This window comes from Amblyomma americanum, chromosome 1 (assembly GCF_052857255.1).
Source record: "Amblyomma americanum isolate KBUSLIRL-KWMA chromosome 1, ASM5285725v1, whole genome shotgun sequence".
NCBI lineage: Eukaryota > Metazoa > Arthropoda > Arachnida > Ixodida > Ixodidae > Amblyomma > Amblyomma americanum.
The window spans coordinates 448,449,567-448,462,909 of NC_135497.1; positions in this window are offsets into that span (position 1 = coordinate 448,449,567).

Below are 13,343 nucleotides of genomic sequence, written 5' to 3' on the forward strand. Positions count from 1 at the left end.
GCCCCCAGAAACGCGTGCTCTGTACTTGGCATGTGAAGCGTAATTGGAACTTGCATGTCAGTAAAGGGACCAAAATGACCTTCGTGCAAAAAGCCCAAAATTTCTTTCCTGCACGTGAGTGGGACAACAACACAGGCTGCGTAGAGTAGGAGATCGTCCTCTACTGTGAGCTGTTGACGACGCTCGTAGAAGGATCTCACTTCAAGGGGTAAATCTCGTCGAGAAGGCCTTTCTTTTGTGCAGAGTTCTCGGAGATACAAGCACACACAATCTGATTTCTGGGATTCTTTAAGCCACTTGGGCTTCACGCCCAGGTTGAAAAAGGCCACTAGTGACGTTCCTGTTCCTGACGGGACCCGATGCCGGATTCGGGTAGACCTCATCCCGAGAAACATGAACCCTGAGTTTAATAAGGAGCGAAGAGCGGCGAGGGCCAAATTCCTCATCGACTTTCATGCCAAGGATGCGCACGCCAGGTTTGTGGATGCGGCTGAATACCAGGGAGACCACACGGCGTTCGTAGCTACTGTCATCGATGCGTCATCAGGCGCCACGAGGGCAGCGGCAAGCTTACGGGTCCCAGAGGCATGTCAGGTGGAGGAGGCAGCCATTGCCTTGGCCATTGCCGACCCCGGATGCCAAACGGTGCTGTGTGATTCCCGAAGTGCAGTGTGGAATTATGCCAAGGGCAAAGTGTGCGGTGAGGCTGTGCGCGTTCTGTGCTCGACTGACCTACAACGGGAAGAAAGGTATGTCAGACTCAGGTGGTTCCCGGCGCATGCGGGCAACGATGCGTCGGAGAAGCACGCTAACCACAACGAGACGGCACATGCAGTGGCGCGAGCGCTAACCAACCGCGCCGCTGCAACCGACCGTCCAACGTGGTGTAGTGCCAAAGACCACATGACAACATTCAATGAACTTACGCAGTTTTACCGCCTCGCTCGAAGGACTTTCCCACCCCCACACCCGGGACTGAGCCGAGCGGTGGCGGTGCTGTTTAGACAACTACAAACTGGTTCTTTACCAACCCCGGTGTTAATGACTCATCTATACCCAAACTTATATGAAAGTGATGTGTGTCGCGTGTGCCAGCGGGAGAGGGCAACTCTGACGCACATCCTATGGGACTGCACAAAATTCCCCGACGAGGCTTCTAAAAGCATAACGATTCCGCCGCGACTCGCGGCTGCGGCGGAATGCTCTGACCGTGACGTGCAAACCTGGGCCGTCCAGCAGGTCTCGGTGGCTCTTGAGCGACAAAGGCCTCAGATCCTCCGCTGAGTTGCCGCCTGGGCCCCCGTCACGGCACCATTAGGTCATGATGCCATTTGGCCATGACGTAAAGTTGTTCCTCCTCCTCCTCAGCCACTCAAGGCAGTGCTGCTTGATGGGAAGGGTTGTCCTCACCTTCCTTGTGACGACGCTGACAAAGGTTAACACCTGCAAGTCTTTGATGGCGGGCTTGCCAAGTCAAGGAGTGCGGACATCTTGCAGGCAATTCTATTAATCAGGTGTGGCTGCTGCGGCAGAATATGACGCTTTTTATTGTGACACAAACTCTGAATACAGACCCTGGCATTCTGTCTATACAAGCCACCTTCGATTTCTCCTCAATCTCCCTTTAAGAATTAGTAAACTAAATGTATAGAATGACCTATTAAAAAGGCTTGTTTTTGTGTGATCGCATGCACTACAGCTAATAATAACATCTGTCATCATAACATCAGGTGTTCCTCAATGGCCTGTATTAGGACCTCTCTTCATAATCTATATTAATTATCATGATGTCATAACATCATCTTAGTATGTCGCAACCATTGGCAAACAGCCTGAGACCTGTGCACCCCATCCGATACTATTTTTCTTAAGTGTGACATTAATAACATTTCTGCTCGGTGCAACACTTGGCTTATGAAGCTTATTGTATTCATATGTAAAGCGCTTCATGACATGAATGCCTCACGAAGCTAATATACATTTATCGTTTTTAAAGGGCTCTACAAGAGTGCTCTCAATAAAGGTGCAGTATGCCTTGGATATTAAAGGTCGACAATGAATATCCTGCAGTAAAAGTTTCGAAGTCCATGCTCCACTGCATGGGGCCGCATGCAAGAACAGTTCTTGCATTGACATTGCAGGCTGAAGTAGACTTTATGGCCGCATCAGTTGTCGAGAAGGCATTCACCGACCACTTCGTACATCCACTCAAGCTATATGAATCTGCCTGTTTCCACCGCCGGATGGAGCAGCTGGGCGAGACCGTTTTTTTGCAGTGCTGTCCATACAGTGGTTAAGCACTGAGTACGCACCATCTGCTACTGAAGATAGGCTTGTTCCGAGATTGCTTCATCATCGGTTTGCTTGACTACAATCTTTCAGACCAGCTCTGCTGGAGCCCAAAGTTGTGCGAGGCATTTTTACAGGGCGCTGCTTTGTCCCATTATTTTTTAAATTGGCTTGGTGTGTGATTTGAGAGGGAAAACACAGAGGTCGTTTTTAATTGCAGATACCTGTAGAGCTACACAGCTTACATCCTCTTTAGAGGCCAGTCTTGCAAGTGCAAGTGTCATGACGAAATATGCAAAAAGGAGTCGCGAATCACTGAGGCTGACAACCATGCATGAAGGTTACGTTTTTGATAAATATCAAAGTTTTGTTCTGAAAAACCGCTAATGCACCTTTATCATGCGGGGAAGATGGTGAAAAAGACATCCTGAATGTTGTGAGCCAAAGAAAGCCTATAATTGGTTGCACAACAGGTGGCCAGCTGAGTTTCGGTACGTTTTGAGGTCCCTCGCGGCTATGCGCTTTGTGTGCCCACGTAGTTTTGTTTCACATTCCTCAGTTTACAAGGGTGGGGCAGCAGCAGACCTCCAACTGCCTCTCTAAGTGCTCCTTCGACGAAGTTCATGCACCATCAGGCACCTGCGACAAGGAACACAGCTGCGGCTAGCTGATGTTGCAAACACCTGGATGTTTGCAAACACACCGCTCAGCACGTCTGCTTCGTCACCGTACCGAGATGCTGGATTGCATAACCAGCCCTACGAAGACCATTATAGCATGTGCCAGTTTTTACACATTTGTCATGGTAGTCGTGGCTACTGACTCCTCTGCTTGGAAAGCTCGGAAAGCCACTGCTAAGCCACTTGGGATGGGACTGCCCGTTCGATGACTCCCACCGTTTTGTTGCTATTTAATTTTTTATTGAAGGCCACGTAGATTTCTCTTGTGGAAACTTATCACATAGACTTTAGGGCATACCATGCAACTCTGCCGTTCGACTGTACGGCTCCAACGGACGCAACGTCTCACTCTGGTAGCCATTGTTTTACGAGGGCATAGCATGCAGAAAAAGTGTCCCCAAAAGGGACGAACTGCAGTACTCCCTTCCTTGCTTGTGTAAAAAAAATGGGTGTGTTAAGATGTTCCATGACTTGTGTAAGCTTAGTAAAACCTGCTCAGTTCGACATCCTTTAAAAAGGTTTTTAGCAGTAAACTGAAATGTATGCCTGGTGCTACTAATGTGAAATGGTTTAGAACTTGTGTGTTTAGAAATGAGACTTACTTGGTATGAATTGTCAACCTCGTATTGCTCATATATGTGCACATTTTTATGTTATGATTTCTGCTCCCAGTCACGTTGTGTGATGTGCCAAAATCGACAGGAGCAGTACTTCTGTTTTTGCCTGTTTTCAAAGGGTGCAAGATGTTGGAGGTGTTACACAAATAAATCAAGCAAATGTTATGGGCCTTTGTCAGCATAGTCAAACTTTAAATGGCTTTACATGCTTTGAAATAGTTATACTTGGGGGTAAACTGGAATGTGTGCCTTGTGAGGACAGTGTGTGAATTTTAGCACTTGTATTGTATTGTATTTATGGAAGTGAAATTTCCTGTGGCATGAATTGCCGACTTTGTTGGTGCCCCTTCATGAAGATGCTCATTTTTGTACTATGGTTTGTGTTTGCTGTCACTTTGTTTTATGACAAGAGTTAAAAATTCAATAATTTGAGTTTTTTCTATTCGGCTAGATTTTTTCGGAATGAACTGCTAATTCACTGTACCTCCTCATAATTTTCTCCAGCTCCTCAAAGGAAGAAGGGTGGTGCAATGTGTGATTGTAGTTTTGCAATTTACTGTGAATTTGATGTATTTATCATATTATATGAGGTGTCGGGTTCGAATGCCTAGATCTGTAGGGTGACTATGACGAACTGAGATCATGATAAGGAGTATGGTTACAGTGGCAAATACAGGCGTGAAGCAACAGAGGTTGCCGCTTCATTGGTTTGGTTAAGTAATGAGGGATGAAGGGTACATTGGAAACAGGGTGTCAAAGATGAACAATAAAAAAAACGATAAGCATGGGCATGACCAAACATATATAGATAGCTGGTGGAAGTAGACCTTTTGGAGAGGTAGTCAATGAATGCTTTTGAGGACAGAATAGTACGAACTGCACCTCAACCATGAGATTTTAGCTGCTAGTCTGCCATGGAGTCTAGGCTGTTCCTTTTACCTCTTTGAAGCCAGTATTGCACAACGTTTACTGCCTTGTAGAGTGTGTGTGCCTGTGTGTCTCTCTTCGTCTTACCCTAAAAAGGTGAGGTGTGCATGCACCTTTCGAAAGTATGTATGGCTGCATACTAAACCTATCTCACATTTTCTTCAAACATGTTGTGTACTCCCATTTGTGCTGTTTGTTTCGTCTGGCGTTAGTTACATCTAATAAAGTGGCATTGTGCAGGCTACGTCTCTTCCCTCCTTGTCGGCCACGTCGCGTTCATCGCGTTTTACGCAGCGACCTTGCGTGTCACGCAGGAACCAGCATTGGTTTTCTGGAAATGAGCTGTACGAACGGCACCATGCGTTTGCTACATAAATCAATGTGCTTTTCTTGGCAGTCGTTTTACCCAAATGACATGGAGGTCACAGGGCCACAGTACTTGCAGAATTCGAGGTGCGCAAAAGAAGCTGTTCATTTAGGCATGCAAAATTGTCATGCGATTGCCATGTAATCACACGGGAAGATGTTTCATTTTTTTCCGTCTCCCCGCAAGTATCACACTAATTCAAAGGCAACGCTAGTAACCAGCGTATCGTATCGGAGAAATGCAAAATACCTTGCAGTGGGCCTGAAGTTGTGTTTCTAAAAGGTCGTTTTTGCATTAAAAAATATGCACTATCTCGTTGCAAAGTTACATCCATCGAGGGCCAAGACTAGCCACAAGCCTAGCACAAATCCGGTAAACGAATACCAACATGGCGGAGTAATAGCGGCGCGGAGTTTTATCAACTCCCCTGGTTAACAGCAGAAGCTATCGTGAACTTGTTGAGTATTGAGCGAGAGTGGCTACTGTTACCCAGCTGGGGACTCAGAATTGCAGCGCCGAGAGGATCGAATGCAAGAGTCCGTGATGGCAGCTGGGGTAGCGTGAGTGCTGCAGAGCGGGAGAAATCTTTCTTGGGTTGCTTACTAGGGTGTAAGCATGCGTTTGGCCGGAAATGTTATACGAACTTGAATTTCTTACGTGTTATCATTTACCTTAACATTCGGCGCGAACACCAGTGCGGCCATAAAAAAATACGAAACGCGTCATAACACGGCCTAGCTGGCGCGAGTGCTGAAACAGACTGCGGAACGCACGAGAAAAGTAACATGTCGAAGTGTGCTCTATATTTTGGTCGCGCCTGTACAGCTGTTTAACCGAGAGAACCATTTTAAGATGCGTGTTTAGGGTGGAAAGTAATCTGGTCCGACACCTATCCAATGCTCAACTTGTTCATTCTCTCCATAATAAATAGCAGCAAACAAGGAGACACCTTTCTCGTTCTTGACATCCGTCTTCCGTAGGGGTGTTTTCGCTTTGCATGCACAAATTGAGTATAATTTTGGCCCTTGTTTTTTTACGTCTTTTGCCGCCCGTCTTGCCCAGAGTTGCATGGAAAAATTTTCAATATTGCACTGCTGTTGTCACTATCGTGTGCTACTAGCAAGCAAGCATGTCTCTTGCAGTATGGGGCTCGGGGTGGATCCCAGAAGAACCTAGACGAGTCTTGAAGATGAAGAGTGTACGTTCAGCAAACTGTTCTTGTAGGATGCCGCGGTTTGTAGCCACGTGCACAGCACTACAATAGATCATGTCTATACTATCAACCAGCTGATAGAAAAATACACTGAAGATAACCCCTTTGTATAGCAGTCAAAATGTCAGTAGCCACAGAGATATTGTGGAACTAAGGTGCAGAAGACGCATATGCGAAAATACTGCAAGATATTTACAGCGGCTGCGCAACGAATTAGGCCTCCATAGAGAAAGCAATAAAAGGTCAATAAAGAACGATGGTATACAATGAGACACAGTCTCTCCATTGCTATCCACTTACATGCAAGAATTATTGCGAGACCTGAAATGGGAACAGTTAGGGAAAGTAATAATGAACAATACTTTAGTATTCTGCAATTTGCTGATGCCGTTGCCTTGCTAGGCCATTAATTGTCTGAATTGCTAAGCATCATCAATGTTGCAGGTAGACAAAGCAAAAAATTGGGTCTAAAAATTAATATGCTGATAACTCAACCAAAGTTCAACAAGAAACAGCAGTTTGCACTTTGCAGCGAGGTACTGGAAGTGTTAGGGGATATGTCTACTGACGGGTAACGAGCACGTTGTGCAAGCGTAGATGTAATATTCAGTGTAGAAAAAACTCGGGTTTTTAAATTTAAGTGAGACTCAAACTTCTGCCAAGTATTGTTATGCCAGGCTTTCTGCAAGTTTGGTACAGCAGTAAAGCACATAAAAATTTGTACTGTCGAAACTGGTCGAATTTGTATTCATTTTATTAGTTAACTTCCCAATACTTGGGCCCACTGGCATCTCTTCATGACAGAAAAATAATTTCAGCTCTGAAAGCCAAGTCGCCCCACACCCCTTTAAAAGGTGCAGTTATGGTTAATTACAAGACAATGGAGATAAATTTGTGATGCATTCCAGGTCTTCCCTTCATTCAAGGGGTACGAAGCTGGACCCTTTCCTCTGAATGCTTTCCTGTATGTACAAAAAATTCATCGCATTTAAAAGAGACAGGATTGCAAATGAACAAACTCTCCCACTTTATGGTGTACTGGCCGCCTTTAGTGTATCTGTACATTTACAGTACTTTACTTATTTACTCTCAATTCCTGAAGTGCTTGGTGAGGGCTAATCTCAACCAGGAAGGAACAGAGAAAAACGCAACGTCTGATTTGGTCTCGAGATGTTTCCCGTGCAACAGTGGGTGCACCTGCTCCTGTTCATGCCTGTGGAGTGCATCTGTAAATACCCAACTATTGTATCATTGCTCTTTCCTGCAAGCAAGATTCTAAAGGAGGCAATTCGATTAAATAATATTAAAGCATTGTGCTTGCCAATGTGCTTGAGGGTAGTATATTGAAGAGTGGCCAGGTTTGCATGACTTCCAAAAGAAACTCTAATCTCCATGGCGGTTACAAGGGATAAGAACTTAGCCTGTGGCCACCTTGGGGAAAAAAACTGCTATTTTGATGTACATAGATGGGGCTCTTTCAAATTGGTGAATTGGCCCCCACAGGTATGCTATAGAACAGTACATCTGCAAATGCCCAAACATTCTACAATGGCTGTTTTCAACAAGCAAGTTTATAAAGAAGACAACTGGATGAAATGCTATTCAAGCATTCTACTTGGGAATCGGACACCATACTCTGCGACTGCACAGCCCGTTATCCAAATTTTGAATCAATGGGCCTTTTGGTCTAGAAAGCACAGGGACACTGCACAGTACGGGCCTTGAAATATGCAATCCTTGTAGAACTGGAAGTAAAAAAATCCCGAGGGGCACTTTGCTGACCTGAAGTGCGGTGAGGCAAAACCCTTTAGCTCGGTGTTCCTGCTTGTCACTGACGTGTGCTTAAGAGTTTAAGTACACAACTGTTTGTGAATCTTAAATGCTGGAGACACTGAAGGGCATTTGGGAGGCATCCGTCTGATTCCACACCTTTCCACAAGCACTATCCAGCGTCCTGGACAAGCAGAATTACATATGTATTGGCAGGAAGTAGCGTAGTCGTTAGCACGCTCGGCTGCGGAATGGAAGAATGGTGGTTCGAATCCCGTGCACAAAGATTTTTTTTTATTATAGAGGTGCTGAATGTAACGGACGCCGGACAGATCCATGGCGGCGAGTATGAGCCATTAAAGGCTTTCTCCTTAAAATTCAGGCTATAGAGACAGTGCCAAGCAGCCAATTAGGCAAGCAAAACAAAGTTCAAGGCATACTGTTGTGTAATTCGTCAAATCCTCTGCTTCTACCAATCAAACTGGACTCCAATTCAAGTACTCTCGGTAGTGACTCATCCTTGCCTTCAACTAAACACGTATAGCCGTCACAAAAGTGCACAGCAAACCTTCCACTCGCAAGCCTGAGTGTGAGGCAGAATGAAGGCATTTGTGAATATGCTGACCTGTGTTCCTACCATGCATATGTGCTCTCGCAGCTCAGCAGAAATGCGAAGCACCTTGCCAAACCATGCCGGAAGGGGGTGGAGTTTGACGCGTTGTGAATGGGACACAGCCACAAATTCAGGTAAAAACAACACATATTTCTATGAAGACACACACGCAGGCAAATCAAAAACCATGCTACATTAATCAAAGACTGCCATGTGATAGATACTGTAAACACGTGTACATAGTGCTCTCTATCGTCCGTAATTGTAATCACTTGTATGTGTGTAATCTACATATGTACAAGTGATTACAATTACGGATGACAGAGCACTATATACATTTACAGTCTGCCGCTTAACTAGATGCAAATTGAACACATACACTAGTGGTTAGGATTAAGAATGTCAGATAATAATTAGAATGAATCGAAATGTTCGCACTGAATACGAATTTAAAAACACACAATGATCGCGGCGCAGCGGCAGTCCATGCACACAACACAGCGTTTCTCAAAGGCAGTGGCCCTTTCGGAAAACAAGTTGTCAAGAGTGATGTGGTGTCGTCACCATCTTATAGTCCCAGGAGTGCTTGGCAGTGGCACACTTTCACACAACTTTGCCACTCCTTGGCCTTCCTGTTTGCAGTGGGGTGCAGGTGAATATGGTTGGCGGTCGTGGTTGCGGTCAATCTTGCCAGCTAAAAAAGTTGACTCTCGTAGACGCTCTTTTCCCCCAGTCACCTCACCCGGAAACCTCACGCACTTTCACACACACCACTCTACCAATGCTTCTTTCTGCTGCAGCGGTGTGAAGGTCACTTTGGTTGGCAGCCGTGGTTGGTTGACTCTCTTCCCTCAATCACCTCACCCCTGATGCCTTGCTCACTTTCACACAGCACTTTGCCACTACTCCTTCTTTCTGCTGTAGTGGGGTGAAGGTAACTCCGTTTGGGGGCCATGGTTGGGGTCAGCCTCGTCCAAACCAAAAAGTGCACGACAGAGACCTAAATAATAAAGCTTGGGGCACATATGTTGAAAGCGAATGATGCCTACATATGTTTAAATACATATGTAGGACGTAGAATCGGCAATGAATAAAGTAAAAACGCAGTAAAATCGCAAACTGATGGGCGACTTCAATGCGAAGGTGGGCAAGAAGCAGGCTGACGACCACGCGGTAGGTGACTATGGGATCGGCTCTAGAAATAGCAGGGGATACTTATTAGTCGAATTCGCGGATAGAAATAATTTACGGATCATGAATACCTTCTTCCGCAAACGAAAAAAACAGGAAGTGGACCTGGAAGAGCCCCAATGGTGAGATTAAAAATGAAATCGACTTCATTCTATGCGCTAAACCTGGCATCATTCAGGATGTGGCCGTCCTCGGAAAGGTGCGTTGTAGCGACCACAGAATGGTAAGGTCTAGAATTAGCTTAGACTTGAAGAGGGAACGGAAGAAGCTAGTGAAGAAGAAGACCATTAACGAGTTAGCCGTAAGAGGGAAAGCACAGGAGTTTAAGATAGCGCTGCAAAACAGATATTCGGCTTTAACTGAGGAAGATGATCTTGATGTTCATTCAATGCACGATAATCTGACATCAATAATTACGGAGTGTGCAGTAGAAGTAGGCGGTAGGACAGTTCGAAAAGATACCGGGAAGCTATCTCAGGTGACGAAAGATCTGATTAAGAAGCGCCAAAACATGGCATCTAACCCTACCGATAGAATAGAACTAACAGAGCTATCAAAGTTAATAAATAAGCGCAAGGTAGCCGACATAAGTAAGTTTAATGTGAAGAGAATCGAGGATGCTATAACGAACGGAGGTAGCCCAAAAACAGCGAAGAGGAAACTAGGGATAGGTAAAAACCAGATGTATGCATTAAGAGACAAGCAGGGCAATGTCATTAGCAATATAGATAAGATAGTTAACGTAGCCGAAGAGTTCTACACAGACCTGTACAGTAGCCAATGTAATCAGCTTTAGTGAGAAGACAGCAGTGCACAGCAATGGGTCATTCCGCCAGTAACGAAATATGAAGTAAAAAAAGCCTTAGAAGCAATGCAAAGGGGGAAAGCAGCTGGGGAGGATCAGGCAACAGCAGATCTGTTGAAGGATGGAGGGGACATCGTGCTAGAAAAACTAGCCACCCTGTATACGCAATGCCTTATGACCTCGACTGTACCAGAAGCTTGGAAGAATGCAAACATTATCTTAATTCATAAGAAGGGAGACGCCAAGGTCTTGAAAAACTACAGGCCGATCAGCTTACTATCCGTTGCCTACAAAGTATTTACTAAGGTAATCGCTAATAGAGTCAGGGCAACGTTAGACTTTAATCAACCAAATTATCAGGCAGGCTTTCGTAAAGGATATTGCACAATAGATCATATTCACACTATCAATCAGGTGAGAGAAATGCGCAGAATATAACCAACCTCTATATATAGCTTTCATTGATTACGAGAAAGCATTCGACTCAGTGGAAACCTCAGCAGTCATACAGGCATTGCGTAATCAGGGGGTAGAAGAGCCTTATGTGAAAATACTGGAAAATATATATATATAGCAACTGCACAGCTACTATAGTCCTCCATAAAGTCAGCAATAAAATTCCAATAAGGAAGGGCGTCAGGCAAGGAGACACGATCTCGCCAATGCTGTGGTTTGGTTTATAGGGGTTTAACGTCCCAAAGCAACTAAGGCTATGAGAGACGCCGTAGTGAAGGGCTCCGGAAATTTCGACCACCTGGGGTTCTTTAACGTGCACTGACATCGCACAGTACACGGGCCTCTAGAATTTCGCCTCCATCGAAATTCGATCGCCTCGGCCGGGATCGAACCCGCGTCTTTCGGGCCGGCAGCCGAGCGCCATAACCACTCAACCACCGCGGCGGCTAGCCAATGCTGTTCACAGCATGTTTACAGGAGGTATTTCGAGGCCTGAATTAATAACAGTTGGGAATAAGAATAAATGGAGAATACCTAAATAATCTGCGATTTGCTGATGACATTGCCTTGCTGAGTCACTCAGGAGGTGAACTGCAAATCATGATTAATGAGTAGACAGGCAGAGCAGATCGATGGGTCTAAATATTAACATGCAGAAAACGAAGGCAATGTTCAACAGCCTAGCAAGGGAACAACAGTTCACAGTTGGCAGCGAGAGCCTAGAAATTGTGACGGAATACGTCTACTTAGGGCAGGTAGTGACAGCTGATCCGGATCATGAGGGAGATAACTAGAAGGATGAGAATGGGGCGGAGCGCATATGGCAAATTCTCGCAGATCATGAGTGGCAGTTTACCAATTTCCCTCAAGAGGAAAGTGTACAACTGTATAATCTTACCGGTACTCACCTACGGGGCAGAAACGTGGAGGCTAACGAAAAGAGTTCAGCTTAAGTTAAGGACAACGCAGCGAGCCATGAAAAGAAAAATGATAGGTGTAACGCTAAGAGATCGGAAATGGGCAGAGTGGGTGAGGGAACAAACACGGGTTAATGACATCCTAGTTGAAATCAAGAGAAAGAAATGGGCTTGGCCAGGGCATGTTGCGAATCAAGATAACCGCTGGTCCTTAAGGGTAACGGAGTGGATTCCAAGAGAAGGCAAGTGTAGCAGGGGGCGGCCGAAGGTTAGGTGGGCGGATGAGATTAAGAAGTTTGCAAGCAAAGGGTGGATGCAGCTGGCAAAGGATAGGGTTAATTGGAGAGACATGGGAGAGGCCTTTGCCCTGCAGTGGGTGTAGTAAGGCTGATGATGATGATGATGATGATGAGCTCGATAAATGCCACGTTTATGACATGTAATGATGACAAAGTGGTCGATCATTTCTGAAACACCTGTTGGTCTGCGGGTGCAAGCACCACTCCTACCAAACAAAAGCTTAGCAAAATCAGTTTGGCTTCGTACTTAAACTTGAAAAAACCTGTCACAAGAGACAAAAGGAGTGTTCACGCCACAATGACCAGTCGTGGAGTGAACACTCTTTCTCTTGTACCTTGTGACTGTTTTTTTTTTCAAGTTGCAATGTACCAATTGCCCCTTATTTCAAACCTTTTTGTACTTCAACCGCTTTTAAGCTCTTAAAGCGTTAACATTTCTTGTTTGTGTGATCACTGATGCACTGAATTTGAAGTTGCCTTGTTTGGTAGAAGCCTCCCTATCCGCCACCTGGGAGACGCGCTCTCTAGCAGCCAGGTTCTGCCGAGAGAAAAATGGGGGTCTGACACAGCCAGATGCAGCACAATGCTGCTGCCTGCTGAAACTGTGCCAGATGCAGCACTATGCTGCGGCACTTGTAGTGCCTGCTGAAATCGAAAGCACACCAGTATAGCACACAAGTATTTAGAGGCCTTACTGAACACAAGCACTATATTTGGCAGAGGTGCCTCACTCACGCACCATCCATGCTACCACCGTACTAGAGTGCATCGCTACTCGACACTGAGCCCCATTCCGAGCAACACTAGTCTATAAACCTGCAGACGACTGGCTTAGCAACACACACTACCAGCATCCAAAGCAGGCCACCACTATCCACAATCTACAACAACCCACTGTTTCATGCTACAGAACACTTGACTGCACGAGCGGGCCATACGAGTAGCAATGGAGGCACCTCTCACTCACGCACCATCCATGCTACCACCATACCGGACTGCATCGCTACTCAACACTGAGCCCCATTCCAAGCAACACTAGTCTATAAACCTGCAGACTACTAGATTGGCAACACACACACTACCAGCATCCAGAGCAGACCACCACTATGCACAATCTGTAACCCACTGTATTGCGCTCGAGAACACCTGATTACCACACTATTGGAAGAATACGCAGCATGAAGGATATGACTGTTCCT